The following is a 26,517-nucleotide window of genomic DNA, read 5'->3' as shown; positions in this document are numbered from 1 at the left end:
ATTGTACCTTTAAATAATGCAGAGCAGGTATGATAGATCCAGTCATGTGCTATGAAGCTTGTATCATTTTCTACCTGTCTGGAAGATGACTTTTGTCACCCTTGCAATATAACTCCTATGCAGCTGCTGTGACTGCTAGATGTGCTGCTGGCAAGGGAAAACACACAGCTTTTTAGGCATTGGCTATGGTGAAAGATGATTGGGAAGAAATATAGAATTCATTTTCAGGATCACCTTCTACTCACAGCAAATGAGAAGTACATATGGATGTTTTCATTTTTCACACTATACTGCTGTCCCACATGGCCCAGGCTTTGTAACTACTGTCAACTCAACAGTCAGTTGGTATTCATTACACCAGAACCAGAGCAAGGAATTTCTAAAGACCTTAAGGAAAACATATTTGGTTTCTCATGCTCGAGAGAAACTTTGGAAAAACCCCAAGCGTGGAAGGAAAATGGGATAAGAATTTTTTGACTTTCAATGAGCCATATCTGCACATACACATTTCTTGTGTTACAATATTTTACAAGGACTTTGGAAACTGATGAGATGTGACTAACCCCCACCCTTTCCCAGAGATGTGGTGGAGCTCTACTTCTCTTTTGTAATTCAGGGCTGTGGTAATAATACTTGCATTATACTCTCAGTTAAATTACCCTTCCCAGAGGCAGTGCTCCAGCCTGCCTCTATGGGTACCAAGAAAAATGCTGCCTGTGAAAGAACAGGTGAAATGGATTCTGGTCCACTCCATCCTCACAAGCCCCAGCTGGTAGGTACTGCTCTTATCAAGAGCATTCAAAGTCCTTGCAAGGAGCAGGGTGAAGCTCCTTCCTTGTCTTTGCTGCAGCCTTTTTGTTGCTAGTCCCTCTTATTTACTTGCCGAGGCTGTAAGTAGAGACAGCAGCGCAGAGACCAGGAAGGGGGCACGCCTGGTGCGGGTGAGTGGCACTGCCAAAGGGCCAGCTCATCCCACAGGAGATGGGAAGAGCAAGGAAGGGGCTGCTGGCTGGAGGATGTATGATGCAGGAGTGTTATGGGGAGGAGGCAGCTGGAGACCATGTTAACAGCAAAAGCGTGGAAGTAGAAGGCTGAGATTGCACAAGGGAAGCTGACCCCCAGTGGGGAATAGCGCCTGGATAGCAAAGCTAGCAAGGGAAGAAACAGAGACAAGTAGGACTCCCAAAATAGAAGAGACACCAGCGGTATGAAGATAAGGGGAGGGAAAGCTGTGGATTTCGTATCCTGACTGTGTCCCACTCAGGTAAATCATATTCTACCTCTTTTTTTTTTTTTTTTTTTTTTCCTTCCCTCTATTGTGTGTAGCGAGTGATATGACAGTCTCTGCTCCCTGCCTGTGCAGCTCTTGAGTGCTCTGCATTGCCAGGCTATTGCCATACAATGCCTCAAAGGTTCTGTCGTCCTGGGATGGATGATGTGGTCTCTGCTAGCAGGCACACTGCCCTCTTTGGTTTGGAAAACATTTTGGAATCTGTTGGGTTGAAAGGTGCTACACTGATGTATTATTCCCTGCTAAAAGGATATACCTGAGCAAGAATCAATAGCATAGCCCTAACACACCACTCCTCGCATGGGAGGCTCTTGGATCCTGCCCAGTGTTTGTAAAGCATGTGTAAATTAATGAATGTATTCATTATTAATAACAACACAAACATATGAAAACCTTTTAAATAAATACTTGAAAGAGTACTAAGCCTACTACCAGAATGAAGTCTAAGGGTTCTCAGCAGCAAAATGCAGTAGAAAATTGTGGCTGAAAGGAACAGATGTTTAAAATTAATGCTTTCAGTGTGCTGAACTAAAATATAATTCAAACACATACAGAAGACATATAGACTGGCTTTCAGTAGCACAACCCCCTGAAATACCTATACAAGTAACCTTGTTTTGGATCAGCAAGGCTTATTCTATTTATTAAATCAATGAGTGTAAAGCCCATAGACCATTTTAGTTATCAGCCTCTTCCAAATGAAAATCCCAAGCATTTCTAATCACAACCATCTGATTTCCATTATTTTGACCTCCTCCTTTGGCTGGATCAATAACGTCTGATGTAATAATTTATCAACATATACTGGGAAAATTATCGATTCTACTTGTACACATTAGCTGGGAGAAAAATATGTCAGGCTCTCCCTTTAGTCTAAATGCCCTTCTAGATTTAAATTAAGCTGCACTTGGTATTTGTATGAAGGATATTAGCACTGTATGTAAAACAAATCACTGCAGCTGAAATGGATGTTTTACTTGCCCCAGTTCCCCTGATACTTTTATGGCACCCATCACTGCAATATCTGTTTTTCATACTCTAATTGCTTTGTGAAATCTCTCGCTCCTCCTCTGCCTCCCACCCCCATGCATTCGCACAGTGTACTGCAGTACAGTCTGACACTTTTCATCCTGCCTCTTGGGGAGGCTGAACTTAAGGCCAACTGGAGATTTTATTTAGTTGAGAGATGTACTATATAGGTAGAAAGCTTTCACATAAATCCTGGATGTTCACAAAAGGATCAAAAGCTTATGTGTGTAATATGCTATGGGGTAGGATTAATATTTGGCCACAATACGTTTTTAGTTGTGGGGTTTATTGGTGAAGGTAGTATTTGAAAGAAGACAGCGAAGAAAAGCTGTATGTTATGTATGTTACAATATGCTGTATTTTTGAACAGTACTATGCCTGAGAACTATCAATTGCAATTCATCTACAAAAATCAAACACATGGAAATCTGGCTAATTTTATTTCTTAACAGCTCCATACTAATACACCTTGGGGGGAGGAAGATCAAAATGCTAAAACAATGTGCTGAGTCATTAAGTGGAATGAACCACTAGAACCATCCCTTCCTCCAGCAGCTATAATCTGTCATCAGATTACTTACCTAATGCATATGTTGTAATAGCTAACTGTAGTTTCTTTTTCCTATCCTTTTGTTTCAGATGAAGTGACTTAAATTGCAAATGTTTCTTCCCTTAGATGCAAGAGCATAAATCACAAGTAATACTGAGCTCTCTGCCTCATATTGATTCTTTCGTGAACTAAGCCAGATGGGTTCAGATATGAGCATGATCTAATATTCCCCTTAGGTTGATTTATAGATTTCTTTGTGCATTACCTGACCATAAATGAGTCTTGCATTATTTCTTGTGTGCCTGTCAAATTAAAGAAAAATATTCTCGTTGACCTTTAAACCTGCGAGGAAAAAAATGAGTCAGAGAAATTCTACTGCATGTATTACAGTGATCTTAGTGCTTAGATGCCAATTAAGAGTGTGTGATTATGAAAGAGGTCTAGTAATTTGTGTTGTGTGTAATGATTTCATTTTCCTGTAAAGCACACAGTAGATATACAGACAGTAGCATAAGCTACATTGCAAATAACCATGGAAGAATGAAAAAGAGAACAATTTGGCACAATTCATTCCTTAATTTATAAAAATGAGCAGTGATTGCAAGAACTGAAATGTTTTTTTGGAAGAAAATAATGTTCTTTAAAATGTAGGCACAGCAAGCAAAAGTGCAGAAATGACTGCCACATAAGGTGTTAATGCCATTAAAGGAAACGAGCATCATGAGGTATTTGCTGACCCCAGAGACCTCTTCTGTGAACAAAATGAGTTTAATATGTATGAAAAATAACAAGCAATATATCGTGAACCAATCATTAGGGCACAACTCTGGGCTCAGGACTTGCAACCAAATTCTGGTGGGAGATGCTAAGTTTTGTCTGAGCAAAAAAGCTCATGCTTAAACGAAAGGGACTGACCTCAACAATCCAGCACCTCCTCCCACAGTTTTCAAGAGTGTTTCTATAACCTAATGAGCCTATTATCTGCTGTGTATTTATTTGTAATTAATACTATCAAATACAGGCATTAAAAAAGAAAATATTTCCATCATTGCCATTCTTCAGTTTTTTGACCAGGTGAAGAATGGTAAACGTGCTCTGAAACTGCGCAGCAGACCAAAGCCCTGTCATATTTCTATTCAGGTTGTATCTCTATTCTGCATCTGTATCAGGAAATGACATTTTCAGTAAGAACAAGATTTTAGTTTCTGTCTTCTAAGAAAACACTGTTTTAACAAGTCTTTCCATGCTATGTGGGCATGCCACAAAACCTGGCTGGTAGCCCTGGCTCTAGAAACTGGCAGACCTGTTTGTGTTCTTGGCTCTGTTTTCTGGATACCACCCCATGGTCTGTATCACCAGAAAAATCCCTTTTTAGATTCTTCTCCAGCTCAGGTATGTTTAGACTAGCTAACCTGTTCCTACAATTGAAAACAGGGGTTCAGGAATATTAATGTTCCTTTCCAGTCTCTTGTTAAGGTCACTCAACTATTGAGTACCCCATTTCCCAGCCTGCGGTCTTTGTTATTTTATTCCTAAATGGCTTTGCTGTGGCAAGAAAGCTTTTCTTAATACTTCCAACTGGCCAAAGGCTGAAGTGTAGCCAGTGCTTTACATCTGTCCAGGGATGCACCTAAACAGTTTATCTGTTTTGGGGGCCAGTATATTCATGAGAGAGGGTCATAAGTATAGATTTTCTTTGGTTTGGATGCTTTATTTTAATTCCGGGGACTGATCACATTTGTTTATTTTTATTACAGTAAGCTTCCAGTCCCTGAGAATGGGATCTGTGGTGCTAAAGACACTTTTATTATATGAGACTTCAAGTGATAGTCTTTGCCCTGAGGAGCTCACAATAAAAATAAGCAGACAGATAGAGAGATAAAAGACATGATTCAGCATCAGATGTAATTTGCTGTATGAAGCTGATCCAATTGTATTTGAAGGCTTTATTTTACAGATGAAGAAACTTAGGCACAATGAAATGAAATGACTTGCAGAAAATACCACAGAAGTCTATGGAAAAGTAGAAACTAAAACTCTGATTGTCCCATAGCTCCCAGGACAGCCCTTCTCTTTGAAGCAGGGGGAACTATTTATGCATTATGTGAACACAACTACACATGCTGTACATCCCCATCTGTAGAAATTATACATCCCTACACAGTTCTGCCATGCAGCAGATTTTTTTTTTATCCCTGTGCTGTGCATAAGCCTGGCACTATCTCTTCTTCTGCGAGTAGTTCTTACTCAGAGATACTCTCTTGACTTCTACCACAAATGGTGCTTTGAAGAGATATGTTTACTGCATAAAGACATAGAAAATACATCTAAATTCCTTATTCTGGTCAGTGTATTTATATGAAAAGTATTGTGGCAATAAATCAAAATGCAGTGATTGCCATTCCCCTTCCCATGGTGATTTATAATTGTGGATTTACATCTGGCTAAAAGACACTGTTCAGACTGTCTAGCTTGCATGGTAATAATTGCAAGCTCTCTTCTATTTCCTTTTAGTATGGCAATGGAGACTGAGAGCCCCTTTGCTTTAAACAATTCGATGAACACATAAAATGAGAGTTAAAGCCTTCTGCAAAATACAAAAATAATAAAGCATGATCAGAGAAACCCTAAATCATAATGACAGCGTTATCCAGTGTCAGCTAGAGACACTCACTGACTACAGTGGAGTTTTAGGTGAAGCATTTCTCTATCTGGTAAACAAAAAAAACCCCCAGAAAAATAGGAAAGAAAAAGAGGAAAGAGGCAGGGAATTGAATATTCAAGAATTTCTTAATAGAATTGAGGGGTTAACAGCAGAAGAAAACTATTCACCTTCTGGTACTATGGAGTTTTACTTCACAGAAAAAAAATAGGATGGTGGAGGATTGAGATGTCTTGTTCCCTTTGACAACATTTCTCAGCCTGGACAGTATAAACATCCACAAGTCACCTTCACATTTATAAACTATAAACAGAATTATATTTGGTTCCCTTTGTTAAACCCACTCAGAAAGGTTTTTTTTGTTAGTTGCCTGGAAAAGCAAGTATACAAGGCTGAGGGCTGGTAACTTGCTGTTGGTAGAGTTGGATGATGGTATTCTCATTTGAAAAGTAAAACAACAGACTGACCTGTAAGACCTTTACCATATAGTGAATAGAATCTTAATAACAGACTGTTTGGTGGAAGAGTTTTCTGCTGGCTTCAGGACTTCAACTTTCTTCCTGTCTTGAGATCACTAATGGACAGCCTATGACTGTGCTTCAGGCTCGAGGTAGTCCTCAGGCTTCCAGGGAAGGGAAATGCTGTAACCCATGCATTTCCCCTGAACATTCTTCTCCCTACTTTAGTGTCCTAAGAATTCATTTCAGACTGAAATATGTCTTGGAAAGACTGAAGATAAGAAAAGAAAGCCAAATTTCCCTCCTAAGTTCATACAGATATTCAACACCTGAGTCATCCAAGCCAAGCATCTTTGCAATCCATGATACCCTCCAGGGGGAATATGCTATGCTCTACAGATCATCTCTGCACAGAAGAGAAATACTGCCATTTTGCTAGATACATACTGCCCCTTATAAGGCAGTGAAGAGATGAACTAAGTTGAGCTTTTTGGTAGTATCCATCACTACAGTCAAAGTGTTAAATCCTTCTCCTTGTCCAGCGGTTTATTCCATAATAGAAACATACATAGTAGTGACAGAGAAAATCACTTGGGTCATCTAGTTTATCCTTGGCTGGGAGAAAGATTGGTTTTTGCATTTGTTGTCTTTGCAGACAATACCTCACCCAAAATTACCACCTGACCTAAAGTCTGACAGAGAAATGGAATATTATTGAGATAAACCATACTCGGGTGCCTGGTTTATTGTTTGTGTAGCAGCAGAGAATGAGATCAGGGTACACCTTACAAGATGAAAAGGGGGGAAGAACTGTAAACCTTCCTCCTGCCCAGGGATAGCAGCTCAGGGGAGATGCTGAGGGAAGGAACAGGAGTAAGCAGAGCATTATGTGTCTGCACACAGCACTGTCCGAAGGGGGTGGTAATCTGTGAAGATTATTGGGAATCACTGGAAAAGGAATAAATGCAGTAGTGATCTCTAGGGGGATCCTAAAGGACTCTCCTCCCCTAATCCAGGGGATTCTCTGGGAAAGGACTAGAGTCCTTTTTTTTTTTTTCCCATCTCTTTTCCCTATAGGACTCAGGAAAGAAGTCACACTACAGTGTTGATCTCTCTTCCTCCTAAGGTTGTAAAGAGGATTATGCCCCACAAGCCTCTGTACAACAGCTGGAAGCTGCAGTTGCTCCTTAGCACCAGACCCTCTAAGGCATGATTTTGTAATGTCAGCAGTGGTTTTCCAGGGCTTCATGTGTGCTCTTATACAACAGGTTATGATTTCATTTCCAGCAGGTGTTTGCTTTCATAACATTCAATGCAACTCTAGGTCAAGACCTAGAGCAGTGAGAGGGAAAAGCAAGGCTTTGCCATGCTTTGACTGATCCGATGTCCAGGCTGTGGGAGATTCATCAAATACCTCATCCCTGCCACTGGGAATTGCTGCAAGCTGTTCTCTGGTCCTTCTTGGTCTCCTTGAAAGGAGACTTTCATGGCCGGGCAGCCTCCTGATCTCCATTTCACAAATCCCTTGGGGAGTGGATGGCAGGTCTCCTTTCCGCTCGTCTGGCTCCTTCTCACTCCTGTGTTCAAGTCTCAACTCTTGCTTTCAAATTTACACCTTTCCCTTGCATGCTTTTTCCCCTGTTGCTTCACCAGAGCCTCTGAACAGCCCAGATCCCTCTTTTCTTGCCTTTAGCGGTTGCACATTTTGCTGTCTTTGTCTGATTTTATTTCATGTATTTTGCAGTCAGCATGGTGTCTGGGATACAGGACTGACTACACTGAGAGCAACGTCCAGTGACACGAGGTCAGGAAAAACAAAACCAATTAATGGATCAGTGTCTTACCATGGATCACGCCCTCCTCAGGCTTTCCCTGCCCTCTTTCACCCTCTGCCTTTCATGAGGCGGCCCCTTCTGCTTAGTAAGAAAACAGCACAGCCTGTTCCCTGGGTTTTGGACCAGGGCTCATACTGGGGGCTCGGTCTGGGCTTCTGCTCTGGCTTGCCCAGCAGCTTGCCCAGGCTAAGCCATCCCTGACATCTGCTGAAGGATGAGAAAGACCTTTGTGTTCCTATTGCATGAAGAACTCGGCTGGACAATCTTTTATACAAGAAATTAAGAAAAAGGTGATATTTTGGCCCAAACAGGGTAGAGATGGAGAGAAGAGATTCTTGTTCTTGGGGACAGAGAAGAAATATTGCTTTCCAAATTAGTTTGTTTTGCTTATGTTCCATCACAGGATTTTACCTTTCCTTTCTGAATGCTGTCAGTGCACAGGGCAAAAGATGTGGTATTTTGGTACACTTGTATTTAGAACAGCCACAACAAATTAGAATCCAAATCATATCCAACCTATCATGTGATTACATGGCAAACTTGCATAGCCAGAGATCCTCTGCACCATGCTCAGCCCTTGACAGAGCTCTCACAAGCAATGTGAGTGATGAGCTCCTATTTAGGAACTGACAAATTTGTGTGGATCAATGATTATTAAAAAGAAAATGTCATTAAAGAGGACAGATCGGTGCAGTATCATCCAGGAGCTGTCAATGTCTCTGCTGGGAAAATTAAAATAAAGTCATCTTACAATGCATATTTCAAACACTTTGAATTTAATAATTAACTAAAAGACAGAAGCAGCAGCCTGTTTCCAGAGTGCATTTTGGTGTCCATTAAAAACACTGATTCTGTGAAAGGCAGGAGATTATAACTTCTTGTAATTCTTGCCAAAGCTTGCTGGGATCTTTCATTTACAGTGTTTGTAAATTGAACTGTTGGGTTTTTTTTTAAAATGAGTGTAGCAACTGACTAAACATCTTACAAATTACTCTCAACTAAAAAAAAAAAACCAAACAACCAAATATTTTATTTTGGTACTTGTAAGAAAAAAAAATCTTTGTATTGGAAATAATTTTTAATTTTGAAGATTTCTGTTTCAGTGATTAAAAGGAAATGCTTGTCTTTTGGACATACCTGAAGCAATTCTTTCCCCCACTAATTTTGGTTCAACCCCTGAACAGAAAAATTATTCAGAGAGTTCAATTCTTCTTGCAGGAACAAGCCCTGCAGATGTTAGTTGTCCACTTCATATTGTTGTATGAAGCCTGTCATGGCTCTGCTGAAACAGAGTGAGGTGAAGCGCTGGTAAAATTGGCAGCATTGCTAAGGATAAATATTTATACAGTATGAAGATAGGAGATCTCCTAGAAAGTTTGTCATGTCCTTTATGACAGCAGTCCTTATATGCATTGCTATTAGTAGTTATTGGAGGTTTTGGGTTTTTTTAATAAACCAATGTAGAACTAAGAATTAGTTATTTTAAACACAGTATTACTATTACAGGTATTTTTTTCTCCTCATAATTTTTCAGAACTGAGACCCTAACTGCAAATCTAGTACAAGCCCACATCAAAAAGTGACGGTTGTTTCGAACAATAAAGAACTAAGTAAAACCAAAAGACTGGTACAGAGCGATAGGGAAGTACAAGGAAGCAGCTGGAGAAGTACTGGTTAGTTTGATAGATTATTCTGTCTTATAAGGGACATCATTAGTGTCAGGTTCTAAACAGGCATCAGAGTGAATGGAAGATGTGCAGAAATCTAATCCTGGGCACATCCACAGAGCCACACATGCTACGGTTTAGGAAGTTTTTTCCGTCTGCCTGTACTTTATTGGAAATATTAATATGGCCTAATTTTACAAATTTAGGTTCAAACTTCTCTCTTCATCTCAGCCTTCCTGTTGCTGTGGGGGAGCTGTAATTCTTTCCCCTTACAAAGGTCTCACTCCCAAGCACGGTCTCCTTTTCCATAATGTGATACAACCTTTTCCTGAGGCTTTTTGCTTTTTTCATTTGTCATTTGTAGATTTGTTATAAACTTTATAAAAAGCGGCAAGCTGAAGAGGCAGTGCTGTGTGGTGGAGCCCTGCGCCCAGCTGAGCCATGGGGTTTGCTGGGGACAGTGGGGGGCAGGGTGGACTGGGACCTGCAGCTCCTGTGGGGCACTGAGCTGAGAAGTTACACAGGGAGATATGTCAGCCAAATCATAGTGCCCAGGTTAGATAAAAGCCATCTAGATGGAGCATTTCTATTTTCACAAAACTAAATATCCTTCCCAAGAATTCTGTATTTCATGACAAGTTTTAAAACTGAGATTTTTAATCTTAAAAAACATCAAAATTAGAATTTTCCATAGGACAGAAATTCATATTTCAGTGATAAAGTGGAGGAAATCATGCTAAATGGAGATGCTGAATGGCTGGGGGTGTGTAGTTGATTTTACTTTCCCAAATGGCAGACAAAGAGGTCCTTACACAGGGCACGGGCATAATCCTGAGGACAGTCCTTCTGCCTGTGTGGGCAGCTGCCCTGTGCAGAAAGCTGCATCTAACTCAGGCAAGGGTTTTGAAGCAAAAGTCTTTACAGTCAGTTGCCTTCTTTAGCCTTACTGCCTTCTGTTGATACCTTGGCAGCAAAATGGAGAGTTATTTGGTATATTTTCATTTGCAAAATTAAATTTAGAGAGGAGAGAGATAATTTCATAAAATAAACCATTATAAACAAAAACAGTCCCGCTGGGTAACTGGGGGAAGTGTGTGTAAATTAATATAAATAACGGCCATGTAAAACCACGATGCTGTGTATTTCTAGTAACCAACCTTCAAAAGAAGATGATGAAAACAAAGGAGGGCAATGATACGTGGATTAGAGAACATAACACACGAAGAGGCTGAGAAAGCTAAATTCATAGAGTCCAGTGAAAGAGATGGCTCAGGGGGAACATGATCACAGTCTATAAATACCATCAAGGTAACAATAGAAATGAAGGGAGGGAATTATTCACAGTCTTAGAAAATTGTAGGCCAGGGAGCAATGGCCTGAAGCTAAGAAAGAAAAAGTTTAGGTGAGATATTGGGGGGGGGGGCAGGGCACGGGGGAAGAAGCCCTGACAAAAGAAAGTGACAGGGCATTTTAATAGCTGAACAGGGAAAGTGCCCAGTGTAGCATAACTGCCAGGTTTATGCAACCAGTGAGATGACATATCACTGGAAAAAAGAGAGAGAGAGGCTTTAATCAGACACACAAGAGCCAGATCAGACTGAAAGAGTACTTCTTGGTCTCACAGGCTATGCTCCAGGTAATGTCATATAGCGCTACATGGAACTACAAGGCAGAGCTGTTTCTTTGAACTAGCCCAGCTGCTTCCTCTGTTGCTCTCTCTTACATATTTCCTTTATCCATCATGCACCCCCTCCTTCCTATCCAAACGTGGATGAATTCCTTGTCATCCCCTCTTACTGAGTTTGGCTCTCCGTCCTGCTGACAGAGGTGTCAGGAGAACTGCAGGAGGAAGGAGCAGTTGTTACTGAGGCAAGTCCAGCCAAGAAGGCTGCTGATATGACAGATTATAGAAGGAAATCTCAAAGTCACTTAAGGATGAGGAGCTAGAGGTTTGCATGCATAATACCAGTAATCATATGAAAAAAACCTATCTGTAACACTGAAAAGTTGGAAGAAACCACTGCCTCTGTTCAGGTCACCTCAAAAGCCAACTCTGATTGGTCTCTATTGAAAGAGAATGAGATTTCCAGGGCTGAGCGGGACTTTTCGAAGAGAAGGCTCTTCCTGGAGGGAACGAGTGAGTAAGACCCTATGAGCTCTGGTGGTGGGTCTCCACTGCACGAGCTCTCTCTGCTACTTCTCTTTGCCCTAGAAATGCAAGGGAGTGGGGTGAGCCAGGTCTGAGACAGGCTGATATTAATTCTCTAACATGTGAGAGAGAAAGGTGTTTCTAACACACGCCTAGCACGCTTCATAAGGTGTGCTAATAATAAACCACAGCAAGTTCACAGTCCAGAAGATACCCTGGAGGTGGGGTTTGGTTGCTTGGAGCAGTGTGGGAGGAAGCAGGAAGGCTGTTGCTACCCACGGGCACAGGGCTCCTGCTGCAAAATGATACACAATTATCACAGAGCTCGCTGTTGGTTGGCATCTAGTCAAACTCCTGGGTACACAGCAACCAGTACCCAGGGTGGTTTACAGCACAATTACGGAGCTACTGCCAGAATAAATACTCAGTGTACAGCACAAAAACCTCTTATATAGAAACCTTCCATAAATACTGCATGTTGCCCTTTCCCTTCTGGGAACCACAGCAAAGGTATCTGCACACCCAGCGCTGCTGCTGTCTAAGGGCCTTTCCACAAAGCTCGCTTGTGGGCGTTGCTCCTAACTTGCCAGAGATGTCTTTTTGCCTGACACCCCTTTCTCGGTGCTTTCTTTACAATCAAGGGCCCATGGAGCATTGCTGCATGACTTGTCGGCAGCTGCCACCAGTGCTTGTGGGACTGGGGGTAAAACAAGAGCTGCAGCACATTGTGCAAAAGCAAATAGGAGATACTAAATGTGAGCCTCCTGCTTCTCTAACACTAGGGCGAAAGAAGCATTGGAGTAGCAACGTTGTATCTGAAACAATTTTGTACCATTTTAATAGTTTGATTTTAGTTGTGTTATTAGCCAAGCAGAAAAGCCTCATGAAACTATGCTGAAGTTCTCCAGTTGAGGGTCAGCACTTTTTAGACCAATCCAGTTGATGAATGTATTGCCAGTGGTATCTTAAGTGATGAGCATCTTGCAGGTGGATTTTCTTGGTTTTGTTGATTTCTTGTTTATGAAGAACTACTTAACATAATGATCCTCTGATGTCTTCACAATAGATAATAGAAGCAGCATTTCAGAAGAGATCTATGCAAAGTCAGGGGTATGACTGGGTTATGGAGAAGGTTCATTTATGGTAAATGCCAGTCACTAAAAATATCAGATGCAATACTTTGAAGACCAGAAACAATGAAAAGTTTTGCTTTTCTTTGGTTTTAAAGCTAAATCTGTATCATTTGCTGTGCTGAAAATCCCTGACAATTACTGGTGAAATAACAAATCTAAAAGACTTTTAAAATCATGATTTTAAAAGTATTCCACATCCAGATAGGTATGTGCAAACAAGTATTTCTAGAAGGTATGTCCTTGAAAAATCTGGAAAGAATAAAGGAACAAAAGATCTGCATGGGTCTGCTGCACCTTCCTCAAAGTTGCTTTCCTTCAATAACTTTGTTAAAACAATCCGCAGTTATGTACATAAGCTCAAATGGTCGTATTTCTGAATAGCTATTTAACTGAAGGGAACTACAGCCATCCTAAAGACATAGCTCTGTTACAATCTATAATGAATGTAATCTTCAAGGGGCAATAACTTCTCTCAATTACACAATTTTTCTGTTAAAAATGGCATATGTTACTATCTGGGTTGTCAGCTCCTCTGGCCATGGACACACACATTTCTCAGTAAAGCATCTTAGGCACCCCCAGTATGCTATCAATAAGATCAGTAATAATGTTAAAACAGGTTTTTTTTAATCGCGTGTTAACATAATCTTTCAAGTTATTTTTTCAATATAAATACATAGGGCACAACAGCTGTTTGGAGATCTCCAATTAAAGCTGTTTTGTGGCTGTCTCTACAGAAAATGCCTTTGGCTAATATAATTTAAACTTCTTCTGTAAATGCATTTTATGCTTTGAAGTTGGCTAATAATTTCTGTCATTTAAGAACAATGTTCTGTGATTTGCTCCTATTAGCAAAAGCGAGAAAATGAGCATTCCCCTTGGCTCCCTGCTCCCCACCTGCCCATGTGCTGAAGCGCTGGTGATGTGCTGCCCTTGATTTACCGAGAGCTGCCCTGCTGCTGCGATGTGCTGGGGGGGAAGCTGTCGAGGACTCCAGGACAGCATTTTTACAAAGAGCACAGGCGGCCAGGGGAACTTCAGAGTTAGGTCCCAAGGTCACAGCCAGAATCAGGAAGGAGAACTATAAATTACAAAGCACTGGACTGCAGCCAAACCCATGGGAAGCTGCATTTAGCATATCATTCTCTAGGCAGCAGGATGAAACCTTAACTCCCTTTCAGACAGAATTTGAATGAAATTTGTTATAAGATTGAAATATCACCAACTGACTTTTCATGACAACTTGGAAATGGGTTACAGTCGTGGGGGGATCCCCCCTCCAACGAGCCCAAAATGGTGATGAGGATGATGATAGAGCCCTATCAAGTATTTAGGAAAGTCAAATGAATTTCTGTGCTGGTGATATGCTGATATTATAAGAGACCTCGAATAAACTCCTGACATTAACGTAAGCTCAGATTTCTACTAGTGTAAACCAAAGCTCAAACAACAAGCTGATTCTAGTATTTTGAAGTAAAAATGCTGCAATGGACATTAATAGAAATGTAGTTAAATGCAGGTAAATGTGATGATTTATTACTCGTAGACCTCCTGTGCAAGGTGCAGAATTAGAAGTTTACATGAGCTACAGGCTTCTTGGGCAGTGTCTCCCATGTGTTAATGTGCATATACAGTGTCTCATGCTGTGGGGATATGCTGAGTCCTCCAGAAGCTGCAGCATATGCAAAACAATATGGGCAGTGCTATTCCAAAGCATTAAAAAAAATACAGTTTTTATAAGAAAAGGTTTAATTAATTATTTTAAGGATGCAAAAGTTACTTTAGATTTTAAATGTTGAAAAAATACAAAAATGAAATGATCCATGTAAATTTTCTGTATCATAAATGTAAAGCCTCTGCCTCTGCATCTTGCTGTTGCACCATTAAACTCTGAGACCTGTATTTAAATATGTGAGATAATATTATTGTCAGTCTCTGTGGGAAAAGGGGCAGCTTGAAAGCAAATCCCCTCCCCCTTGTCTGCAAAGGAAGAATACTGGCATTAAGTGCTGAGACAGCTGCCATCCTTCCATCTTGGCACTAAGTTAGGTGATGGAAAGCGGTGAAGAGATGCTAGAGAGTTTGGGGAGGGCTGCATAAAGGCAGACAAGAGTAGTAATTTATTGGACAGCAGCTTCCTCAGATGGATCGTACAGCCGTAACTAATAAGTAGATGTGAACCATTTTGCTAGTAACCTAGAACTGATTCTTTAAAACACTGTCGCAGGGCTTTGTGACCAGGGAAGGTACTATTAGCAAGAAACACTAACAGTGTGGTGTGGCTGATCTGAATAGCTGTTGTGAAAAAAAAGCCAGAAAAGAAATAAATTAGCTTCTGTAGTTGGAGGGGGGTTTGGTGTTTTTTTTTTTTTTTTGGATGCGAGTGTATTAAAGTATACTTTCGGGGAAAGCTGGAAAAAAGAATTTAAGTATTTGTAAAACATTGTAGAGATGGCAAGGAATGAACTTTCCCTAGAACTGGCAGATTTGGAAATCTGTGTTGGACAGACTAAGTTCTGGAGTGGGAGATGCAAAGATGAAATAATACTTGGTCCTGCTCTGTCTTATATCCCAATGCTGTGATAACCTCCAGATGAACAGGCTTCGGTCACTGCAGATTAGGACAGGATTATCTCTTCTCTTGAGAAACCAGGCAAATACATTTCTGCCACAAGAAAGGAAGGGCTGCGTTCTCTAAGTATTCCTTTCTCTGAGCCTTTGGCATCTGCTAAAATGGAGAAAATAACTGCTCTTCTGAATTGCAACACAAAGAAGAGATTCACAGCATCCTCCCGTGTATGTGCCTGCAGATTTATACGTTTTATTGACCAGGATGCTACTTTTACAATTTCTTCCTTTATTTCATAGATCTTTTCACAAATGGATTTTGTGATCCCTAAGAAATGAGATGTCCAAAGGTTTACAAAACAACAGTCTTCAGGGGTTTTTGCCAAACGAAAGAGCAACGTGGTTTTTATTCCTCCTTATACACTAGTCTAACTTCTGATGCACCCTTTAGATTTCTGAATTTATTTTACTAATTCAACTCATACTGATTTATATGCTTTAAGCAGATCAAGCAGCTCATGCAAAAAAACCCTGTTAAAGTATATTAAATAATTATTTATGTAACATCTTTCATTAAAGAACTTAAAAGCAACAGAAAAATTAATTTATCTTCTTTGAGCTAAGTAGTATCCTCATTTCAAGATATAAAAATGAAGGCATATTAAATCAAATATTCAAACATAGGTGCCTAAAGTTTGTCATCTAAATATACATGTCATCAGCTAACTACTGCTTTGATTCTCCCAACTCAGAAGGGGATCATTTTTGCATTTGAGGGTCACACTGAGTAGAATGAGAAACCAGCATTTCTCTGACTATTTCTGTGTGGGTATTAAAGGGACCCAAATTTAAAAACCAGGATCTCCCATGGCTTTGGCTCAAATTAGCAACTGTTAAAAAATACAGTAACTTTTATTTAGCTCCTAGCTGTAAGTGGATGTCAGATTGCAGGCATTCAAGTTCAAAAACCACTTGGAAAGTTTATGTGACTGATCCTGCTACCTTTTCCAATGTGAGCAATTACTGCTCTCTCAACGAGTGTCATTTACTTACATTAACTGACTTTCATGAGTTTGGTTACTCTATGAATGGGGGTTGGAAGATCAGGCCCTGGGAGATTTTATCATGGTTGTGCTGCTCTTTGGCAGCACTGAAGACAGAGATCAGCCCTCCTGCCTGCCTTCTGTCTTCATCACAGGCACAACCTCCAGCCCCTTCTCCTGGAGCAAGGACTCGCACCTCAGAGTGAGTGAGGCTTCTTTCTGATGAAGAGTGAAAGACCATTTATGGATGCTGTGATACGCACTTCAAATTAAGTATTTTAAAGGAGGTGCAATAATTGCCAGGTCTGCATATTTAATGGACCTTGAGCTATACACATGCTCAAAAAGTGCCTAGTTAATAACAGTTTGACAGTGAATTGGCACTGCGCTAAGCTCCAATGCATCAAATTAGCATCGATCCGCAAAATGTTTCTTAAATCTGCCAAGTTTTGAAATCAATTCAGGAGGAGAGGGCTTTTCCCCACACCCCACCTTTTTTCAAAGTCCTTTCTAGTTCCCTACCAGGAGTCCAAGGGCACTCCTTCAGAGATGCTTTAGAAATGTTAATTCTTTTCAAACTTTGTTTTCCCCTCCTCATTCAGAAGTGATCAATTCCTCTCAGGGTGTTTCTTCAATGTACAACATAAAATCCTCTCCCAGTCGCTCTGGGTCGGAGGAGCAGGGATGTGACCGAGCAGTGCCCAGCCGAGGTTCAGCTGGGCTCTGTGCAGATGATGTGTGTTTCATATTCTGGGCTGCAGGTGCTCCGCTGCTTCCAGCGGATGCCTAATAACTTCCAGGTGGGATTTGAAGGAACTGGCACTGCCCCACTACATTCCTCTATGGCTTCGGTCCTGGCAACCTCAACAGCTTCCCCTCTCCCTGCGTGATATTAATACAGCTGCGCTCAGCGGACCCGACTATGCTGGAACACCCTCAATAAACAGGAAAGCTGGCACACTCTGCTCTCTAAAGGGTTCATGACTCCGCTGCAGTTTCAGCTCTGTCTGCCAGCGCTGGGGTTTGTTAACCTTCCTGGCAGACTCCAAAGCCACTCCGCTCTGGGGCGCGCTGTCAGGGGACTGGCGGAGGCTGGCTGACAGCCTGCCATGAAGGGGAAGAGTTTGAAGGAAGCTTACGCTGATGGAGGAGGCTCGTCCTGGTTGCTATTAGCTCACTTTGCTTGCATTTTGCTCTATGGATTTTCAATAACTATGATAGAAGAGCATATGTTGAAACAAAAGAATTAAGATATAATGGTGACATTTTTCTCCAGAATTTTTATCTTTGGCTAGGCAGGGATACAAATAGTAGGGTAAGGTTCCAGTGTCTAATCACAGAGCTTTCCTTGAAAATGCACTGTAACAGCTATTGAAATGTTTTGCCAGCAAAATCCATGTAACAGCACCTGTGAGAGAGGCTTGTGACATTGGTTTTTATCCCCTGAAAGAATGGAAATCGGGTGGCTTTCGGAAGAAAGCCATTGAATGGGCTGTTTAATGGTTGCTTACTATTAGGGATGCATCCTGTGGCGTGCTTACCATGAGGTGGCATGTGCCAGCACCTAATGGCTCCAAAAATGGCATTGCCAGACCTGGAAGGTTGTCCCCAGCATGGCAGGGAGTGTGCTGCAATGGTGTCCCTCCTTGTTCCAACTGTTCTCAGCCATCCTCCTGCTCTGCTCTTCACCAGTGGGGTCATGCTGTAAAGACAGGGCCCTGCCATGCCCTGACTTGCTCTTCTCACAGCATGTGCTCTACTGCTGAAGCCACGGCTCCAGGTTTCAGTGGTGGCACTGGGAGTGGAGGCTGTGCCCACAGAATATCTCCCTGCAGCGTGGCTGCTCCAACTCCCATTGGACTGCTGCGGTTGTGCTTCCTGGAGACGGAAAATTCCCAGAAACGTCCATGGGACATCATTTATTTGTGCTTGTCCCCACCAACTCCCACTCAGCATCAGAAACAGAAGGAGGCTGAAGGTGTTGCTCCCGTGGCTCAGCTGAAGCCAGGGAGAAACGTTGGTTGCTGTGTGATGACTAAGGCTCACATGCTTATTACTTCTATCAGTAAGAGCTCTTAATCACTTTGTGCTGTTTCATCCTATAACATGAATTCACTTCAAGCTGTGAAATTCACCATTTTTGCCATGACTAATTTGTGAAATCTGCCGCCTTCCTTCATGGTTCACTTTGTGCCCTAGTTAGGCATCATCTGTCCGATTAGGGAAATCTGCGATTTATTTCTTGCACTTGAGCCAAAACAATTTCATTCCACTCCTTTCTCCTCTTTGCACTCAACTGTGATTTCATCACCACTTTTGCCTTTTGATGCGATGGGGATGGAGCAGCACAGAAACCTTCTTTGCTGGGTTTGCACACAGCAAGTCCTGGCTTTTTTCCTCTACATAACCTGTGGGTAGGGCTCAATCTTGCTCCAGTATGACTCAGCCTGAGGCTTTAAACCCTGGCTTTGGTGAAAGCCACTTAGGTCTATTATATTATGTTTACCATCTTACTACATTTCTCCCAGCCTGGTTGCTGCAATGTTTTGGAAATCATTTCCCACCTGCCTTGCCAGTGCCTTGTTTCACGATACATTCATCTGTTACTCTTTATATTGAACATTGCTGGCATTTCTAAATGCTATAAATGTACCCAGTATACCATAAAAATACACAAGCAGCTGACTGGTCTTGCCTACAAGAAATACTATTAATCTTTCATTTTTCACATGCTCTGGGCAAGATCCAGAAAGTGCTCGAGGAACATCTCATAACTGAATTGGGTCCTAAATTCCGATTCTCACTGATTGGTTAATGTCTGAAAATATTTTCCTACACTCTTAATGTCTTAATTGTTCTTTGAAGACATTGCCAGCTCATCCATCCTTTTACCTATAATTTACACCCTCTTACAAACCCAGTGAAATATTATTTTAGTATTTCTGTCACTGAAATACTATGATAAATGGTCACCTTTTAAGATCAGTGGGAACAGTGTAATGGATGCGCAGGAGAGCTTATTGACTTGCTCTTGCCAAAATGGAGTCCTGCCATGAAGTTCAGAGGGATCATGAGCTGCCCTCGATACTCCTCATGCTTCGAATAGTCCTTTTTAATGGTAAAGCTTATGGGTTTGTGCTACCCAGAGTTTTATGAGATAATGATAGGAGAGCAAAAGAAACCCTCCCTCCTAGCTCTACTGATTTTCACCGTAACTTTCCTTTCATCTTTCTCTTCCTGTATTCTGCCTTTTTTTTAAAACCAGTTTCAGAGTCTAAGTTAATCACCTCCCTGTCTGAAATGCAATCATGTAAATAAGATCAGCAGCACTATTTCTATTAACAGATAAATAAATGGACAAATCTCTGAGAATCCCTGGCTGTAATTAACCCTTGATCAGAAACCTGGAGGAGGAGGTTCAGGAATGTCCCACGTGCACTTTTGTCACTTTGTCTAGGTATCAGAAAATGTACAGGCCTGATCCTGCTTCTGCTCATACGGTTGATCTTTGAATGATTCTGAGAGCAGGATTATGCTTGGTGCTCAGCACCCCATGCTCTTCTCTGTAGCTACTGTGTTCAGCACGGGAGTCTTGCAGCCGTACTAGCCCAGGCTATTTACTTACCACCACTGTGGACTAATCAGATGGCAATAAAAGCTTTTACTGTGCCATCCTGTTTGTGATCAGCAGAAACATAAAAAGCATGTTAGCAAATTGATTTTTGGCATTAATTGTGAGCAAAGAGCATTATACGGAGTACGGATAGGTTGGGTTTTTTTCAGGCAGAAAAATTCTATTTTTGTATTTTAAAAGTGATTCTGGAAGATGCTGAGCTAAGCCCAACGGATATACTTTTCAAATACCATAAGGCAAAGAGTAGTTACTGAATCTCCTCAGTCTTATTAGCTTACATAAACATAAAAATTTGAATAATGTTTAAAAAGCTAAACTCTCCAGATAATCCATAATCAGTAAATGTTCATTACTGAGATGTAGCGAATATGCATGAGATTTCCCCGGTGACATTTTGGTTACACGATTTAAAAGGCGTAGCAAAACCCTCCTCCACACAGGGCCAGGCAGAAACTTCTACAGGCTCCAAAGGTCACTCGGCCGCAGCTCGGACCTTTGTGGTCCCCTTCAGGAATGAGCAGGAGAAAATCAGAATTCACTGTCTCGTTTTACAGCTCTGGTGAATTATAAATAAATCATTCCCACATGATGATTGATGTCTCCATATAAATAATTAAGTCTTGACCTTATGTTATGACACCTGCTAAATTTTTTGGCACTTGAAACCAGCGCTCAGGAGAGATCCTTGGCACTGGATAAATAAAGGTGGGACTAGATTCGAGGCAGAGGGGGAGCCAGGTTTTTGTTTACCCTCATTTTGTTCTGTTTGATTCCATCAGCTAATTGATGATGATGATGATTATTAATCTCCGTTGCTGTCTACTCTATGGATTTAATTCCTGCCTGTGATTGCTGTTTGAAAGTTTCCTCCATTAGAAGCAGACTTTGATTAGATTTCCAGTAGCCACAGTTTCCCAGAGCCTCCCCCAAAGCGCTGTGTAACCTAGCCCGGGCACTTTAGACCTATTTTTGTTTGCAATTTACTTCGCTCGGTGGCAGAGCTCCAGTGGCCCAGGTGACACTGTCATTCTGCTCAACCAGGCTAGGTAGCAGGTGTCAGCAAAAGTTTAATTTGGAAGCTCATGAATTCAAAAGAAGAGCTTAACGGTTATCCCCAACACAGAGAGCTGCTGTGGCCTGCTCCTGGAAAAGAGAAAATCCTGGGGACATGAAAGGAATTGATGAGACGCCAGGCATCTGACAAAATGAAATCTTCTCGGGATAAACTGGGGATAGCTTTTTCATCAAATGGTGAGCATCATTAATAAACAAAATGGATTTAGCGACTGCATTTCCGATTTTCACTTCTGAGACCATTCGGGTTTACCATTCATCCTCCCTCACTTGGTACTGTATATACAGCCTATTCTCTGAAGAGCTGCAACTTTTAAATCTTGCAATAAAATACAGGCATTTCAGGGTAAGTGTCTAACATAAAAAAATGAGCATCTCTGGGGTTTTTTAAGTATGTTAATCTGCACATACCGCAAGTCAGCTACAGCCAGAAAGCGACATTATAATACAATTATAATAAGGGGGCTCTCCTAACTCCTCAAAAGGCTTAAAAAAAAAAACCACGCAGCTACGACTGGGTATCGCGCTGTTCCGGACTCCTTCCACAGCCCCCACCGGGAATCCCAGATGGCAGCGAGGTGCCCCGGCCGTCCGGTCGCCCAGCACTAGCCCACCGGTGCTAACACGCTCGTACAAAATTATTCTTTGCTGTACGTTTGCCGTGTGTTGCGTGTGTCCGTCCCTAAGGGCGGAGTGAGCTGGAAGGTGGCATTGCAGCTCCGAGGCGCCAGCAGCACCGGGCAGGGGCGCGCGGGACCTGCCGAGACGCGCACCTACGGCAGAACAGCGCCTAAAGCAAACCCCTGTACCCCGCAGATCAACTCCAGGGATGAGGAGGTGCCTCAATTCCCGCGCCTGCCCGCGCACAGACTGAACTCCGGCTGAGCTGGATTTCCAGCCCAGGGAGATGCCGGCATTTATCACTAGTTTGCTTTGGATCCCGGGATTTTCGCTACGGAAACCCCAGCCAGCCCCGTACCCGCGAGCAGCCAGTCCGGCGGAGGCGCCGGCTCCATCCCTCCCCTCGCCTGAAGTTGGGGTCCCGATGCCGGCGCCCCGCGCAGCCCCGCGCCTGAGTGGGGCTGGGCCGGCCCCGCCCGGCTGCGGAAGGAACGAGGGGGGGGGGGGGGGGGGGCGGAACCGGGGCCGCGCCGCAGCCCCGGGGCAACCGCACCGCGGACGCCGCACCTGCCCCTTCACCCCCCAATTACCGGCGCTGCTAATGACGGCGCCGCCCGCCCCGCCCCGCCCCGGGCCGGGAGGGCAGCCCCGAGGTGAGGGGGTCGCGCTGCCGGGGCGGGACACGCACATACACACACACACGACACGGGACGAGGGGCCCCAGCGCGGCCCCGCCGCAAGTTTGGGCACTTTCCCGAAGTGGTTGCGGGGAAAAGTTGGGGAGCGGCCAGGGAACGCGGGGGGGTACCGGGGGTCGCAGCCCTGCCCGGGGGGGGGGGGTGTCTCGCCACTGACCTGCGCCGTGGCCGCGCCGCCTCCCCGCGCTCAGCGCATCCTCCGCGCCGCTCCCGCCCGTCGCCGCCGCTCTGCACGCCGCAGCCGCGGCTCCGCGCCGGCGACCCTCGGCGGGGAGGAGAGAGCGAAGCGGGACAGCCCGCCCGGAGACGGGAGGCCGCCGCCCCCCTCCCCGCCTCCCGCTCCCCCCACCCTCCGCCGCCGCGCCCCGGCCCCGCTCCGCCCGGCTCGGCGGCAGCGCAGCCCCCGCCCCGCCGCGCCCCGCTGCGCACCTCCGGGAGCAGGTGCGGTGGCCTCCGGCGGGCAGCGCAGCCCGGCCCTGCTGCGCCCTCGGCGCATCATCCCTCGCCGCGGCACCGGGAGAGCGCGGGCGGGGCCGGAGGGGGCCGGGGCCGCCTTTCCAGGGGTGCCGTTCGCTTCTCAAGTTTGACACGTTTGCGCGGCGCCGTCCGCCCCCCCGGCCGCCTTCAAGGCTGCTGAATTATGCATTGTCTGAAGGGCAAATTACCGCCGTGCGGAACGGGGGGCTGCCGAAAGAAGTGTCTGTATGTGTGGTGTGTCCGTGTGTCTGTGTGTGCGCACAGGCGCGCACACACACGGCTCCTGCTGGGAGGCTGCATCGGGAGCTGGTGCCTCGGCGTCTCTGACCGAAATGTTGCAGCCCCCGAATGGGAAGTTGCGGGGGAGGGAGGAAAGGTCCCGGGCAGGGCGCTGGGGCAGCCTCGGCCTCCGCTGCCCAGTGTCTTTTGGGAGGAGCGGGGCAAGGGAGGCTCTTTTCATGTCCTCAGTGTGGGTCCAGGCATCGTGCCGGGCATCCCTTCCTCCGGTCTGCGATTTAACAACGTTATGGAAAATACATGTGTTTTGAGACTAGTTGGGAAGAGCGGTGGTCCACACTTTCTCCCCAAAGAAGGTGAACACAGACCCCAAGGGGAGAAACAGTAGAAGTAATTGGAAGAGAATTGAAGTGATGGTGCTCTCGAACAATAAATTGAAGCAGATGTGCTGTAGCCAGGGCATGGTGGGGACCAAGGTGCCTTGTCTAGAGCCTGGGATGTGAACTGTGAGTGACTGCACAGAAGGTGCCTCTTGCACTCTCTGCTGGCTATTTCCCACCCTAAAATGCCAAGAGACTTTCCCCACACAACTGTGCAGCAGAATAAACAGTCTAATAAGAGGAAAACCAAGGTATAGCTGTAATCTCCAAGAATGGCCTCTGTGACATGCCTGGCTATTGCTAGGTGCAATGAAGTGGCCACTGGATGAAATCAAGAAACACCAGCGCTGAACAGAATAGTGCCCCCAGAGCCCGTGCAGCGGGGAGGTACGCTGTGCTCTGCACCCACTGCTCAGCCACAGGAGCAGCGGGTCCCGGGAGTGGCCCTTTCGGCCAGGGAATCGTGGAGCTCAGCTTGGGCAGCCTGGAGGGAGCGGCCGCAGCAGCAGGGCTTGCCAACAAACAAAGCCAGCCACGTTGTGTTGCCGTACCCGCCAGCCATCCATAATAAGACGTTGTGCGCACACAGTGTTTAATGCGTGTCAAGATGGATCCTATCTACAACCCTCTGAATAGTTCCAGGTGTGTCTTATAAATAAACTATGACATTTATCCTTTGACTAGATTAACAGAAATACTTGGTCTCCTCCCTAGCAATCAATTGTTCCGACTAAGTAGGTGTTATTTATTAAAGTATTGATTAGGGACCCAATTCTGTAGTCTTTAAGCAAGCCAGCTCTTTGCTGATGAATGGAATATTTGATTGGGAGTTTTGAGATCAGACTTCATGTAATTCTATTGTCATAGGAAAAAAAAGCGCACATGATACAGCTTTCCAGGGGGAGATGCATTCATGCCACTTGGAGTTCAAAGGAAGAATAACACACACTCCTTACGTGAAACGGCAATCGTTGCTTTACTTGAGCTCCTTCTGTCATATTCTTTGTGACTCAGGGCACATAGGCTTTAACAGCAAAAATAAATAAGTCTAACTGGGGAAAATGCATTGAGTTACATATATAAATGTAAAACATGCCTCAATGTCTGTTGCTATGGCAGGTGACCGGGGAGAATACTGTCCTCTGAGGGCCAACTCCTGTTCATGTGGCGTAAGGAAACTGTCCTGCTGCATCCACAGTGGCCACTTTTGCGAGCGGGCTGAGCAGAATGTGGCTCCCTGTTCTTTATTCAGGTTGTGTTATGAAAAATGCTTTAAATGAATGACCTTGAAAACAAAGCCCAAATAAGAGTCCTGGCAGTAGGTCCAGTTACAGCAAGTTCTCTGCCCCCCTCCCTACAGGACTCACAATTATGTTTTTCTTCAATTCTGTCTCCATTAATTGCAAAACATTCTTGGAAATTTGAAAAATAAGGTATCTCAAAACAATGATTTCTGGGGTTTATTTTTGTATTTGGGAGAATTGTTTTTTATTTTTTTACCCTCTCTGTCTCCAACGAAACAGAAGGCAACGTGAATCCCTTTTGTTTACTTCTTTGTTTCTGCTCCTGACTGCTTAATAACATAAGCAGGTATGTGGCTGTAGACTGGTGCTAGTTAGTGGCTATTACAAAGTTAGGAGGAAGAGCAACAATCAAAAAGCCTTGGTTTTGAGAGAGTAGAATGAAATAAGAGGACAGAATGGAAAAAAAAATAAAATATCTGTATAAGTAAAGAATATACTTGATAAATGCATGCGCTATAACAATAGAAGATTTTCATTCACGTATTTATATGAAATGAGATTTCTAATCATTTTGAGATTAAAACGTGTTAAAGCAAATGCAATATTTACTGAAGGGACTTTTGTATTACTAGTTGTACAGACTCATACACTCAGGGTGTAAAGAAACTTCCCAGCATATAATCTAGTATTGTTGTGATCTAATGATACTAGTACTGTGCTTATAATCAGAATTGCTGGTTATCATACATAACAAATTGTCACTTAGAATCCTATCTATAATCTCACTTCTTTTAAAATTGGAAGGAATTGTTTACCTTTGTTTAGTCATAAGCAAATGCAACTTACATTTTCAGAATGTTTGCTATGGAAGGCTGGAAAACATTTGGGGGAGGGTGAAATTAATTGTAAAGTTGTTTTTGGTGCTTAGACACATGTTAAATATTTCTGGTGGAAAAGAGTGGAAATTATCTATCTCAGTGATTTGGAGCTTGATATTTATAGCAATACTATCTGAATGCTTTAGAAAAAAAGATTATTTCCTTCATCCTGCCAATTATTTGAAAAAAAAAAGTCAAAATTTTTTTATTATATATTATAGGAAAGTTCGTCTTATATTGAGTCTTTATTCATCTCTCAGAAAATTGCACAGAGAGAAATGAAGAGAACATATGGTGTCTTCTATCAGTCAGTCATCATTACTGCTTCTTCACACTATGTCATCACCCCACAAATAGCAAATGAGTGTGAATTTCTCCCTGCTGAAAGAGAAAAGAGAAAACTGGTTAGTGCAGCCAAGTAAAAAAAAATTAATAAATATTACAATAGCATCAACTGGAAGATTATATAAAATATTAAAGACAATGAGAATGCAGAGGGAAAAACCCCTAAACTGTCAAACAATAGTATCAAACCTGCAAATGTTGAGCTGGAGCAGAACTCATGAATTTCTCTTGATTTGATAACCAAGCTTGAAATATTGATGGGACACAGTCTCTTGCCCATTCTTTATGAATGATTCTGTGCTATTTGAGGTGCTCAAACAGACAGTACTCAAATAAGAACTGCGAGGAATGTAATGTAATAGTTTGTCTCTGGGGCATCCATAAAATTCTGAATTTCCTTTTTAAGCAGACATCTAGGAAAAATATAATTTTATTTAATTCCCCGATGTTCCTATTACACTTCTAGTGTAAAGGTTGCAATTCAAATCCTTATCTGCAAAACCTCTCTGCCATTCTTAAAGTCTCTTGCAAAGAAACATATGAC

The 26,517-nt window shown here is 43.1% G+C and overlaps 1 protein-coding gene across 1 annotated transcript in view; it reads right to left on the bottom strand.

Annotated features, from left to right (window-relative positions):
- The window catches only part of CHST8 (carbohydrate sulfotransferase 8), a 189,760-nt gene extending 167,131 nt beyond the window's left edge, over window positions 1–22,629 (bottom strand). The window contains exon 1 of the mRNA XM_074881155.1: window positions 22,570–22,629. The gene's annotated coding sequence lies outside the window, so the exon portion shown is untranslated. The remainder of the gene's footprint in view (window positions 1–22,569) is intronic.
- Window positions 22,630–26,517: the final 3,888 nt, after the last annotated feature.

Source organism: Strix uralensis, chromosome 12, assembly GCF_047716275.1.
Source record: "Strix uralensis isolate ZFMK-TIS-50842 chromosome 12, bStrUra1, whole genome shotgun sequence".
NCBI classification, from domain to species: Eukaryota; Metazoa; Chordata; class Aves; order Strigiformes; family Strigidae; genus Strix; species Strix uralensis.
This window is presented reverse-complemented; position numbering and strand designations above follow the sequence as displayed.